The 911-nt window shown below is 66.5% G+C and overlaps 1 protein-coding gene across 1 annotated transcript in view; it reads left to right on the forward strand.

Moving 5' to 3' along the window:
- Positions 1–911, forward strand: part of HSD11B2 (hydroxysteroid (11-beta) dehydrogenase 2) — a 30,142-nt gene that overhangs the window by 8,182 nt on the left and 21,049 nt on the right.

Genomic DNA, 911 nt, shown 5'->3' on the forward strand with positions numbered 1-911 from the left:
GTGCCTGCTGGTGGCACTGGTGCTGCTCCTGGCAGCGGGCAGGGCTGGGCACGCTGCTGTTCTGCAGGGGAGCTGGGCTGGGCTGGGCTGTGCCAAGCTGGGCTGTGCCATGCTGGGCTGTGCTGGGCTGTGCTGGGCTGTGCCAAGCTGGGCTGGGCTGTGCCATGCTGGGCTGGGCTGGGCTGTGCTGGGCTGTGCCAAGCTGGGCTGGGCTGGGCTGTGCCAAACTGGGCTGTGCCATGCTGGGCTGTGCTGGGCTGTGCCAAACTGAGCTGGGCTGGGCTGTGCCGGGTTGTGCCAAGCTGGGCTGGGCTGTGCCAAGCTGGGCTGGGCTGTGCCAAACTGAGCTGGGCTGGGCTGTGCTGGCCTGTGCTGGGCTGTGCCATGCTGGGCTGGGCTGGGCTGTGCCAAGCTGGGCTGTGCTGGGCTGAGCCGTGCTGGGCTGTGCCATGCTGGGCTGTGCTGGGCTGTGCTGGGCTGAGCTGAGCTGGGCTGTGCTGGGCTGTGCTGGGCTGTGCTGGGCTGAGCTGAGCTGAGCTGTAGGTGATGTGACATCTCCAGCCGCACTGAACCAAGCCGAGCCATGCTGGGCTGAGCTGTGCTGTGCCAAGTGGAGCTGAGCTGTGCCTGCTTAGGTGCCACCACAGCCTGAGCTGTGCTGAGCCAAGAAGAGCCGTGCCAAGCAGAGATGTGCCCACCCAGATGGCACGAAATCCCAAGCTGTGCTAAGCTGGGCCAGGCTGAGTCGTGCCAAGCCAAACCGTGCCGAGCTGAGCCATGCCTGCTTAGGTGTCCTGACCCGAGCTGAGCTGAGCCGTGCCAAGCTAAGCCGTGCCAAGATGCCCTGACCCGAGCCGAGCTGTGCCTTACCTGGCTGGCACGACGTCCCAGGGTGGGCTGAGCCGAGCGGG

The sequence above is a fragment of the Chaetura pelagica genome, unplaced genomic scaffold (genome assembly GCF_000747805.2).
Source record: "Chaetura pelagica isolate M959 unplaced genomic scaffold, ChaPel_1.0 scaffold856, whole genome shotgun sequence".
In the NCBI taxonomy this organism is placed as follows: Eukaryota; Metazoa; Chordata; class Aves; order Apodiformes; family Apodidae; genus Chaetura; species Chaetura pelagica.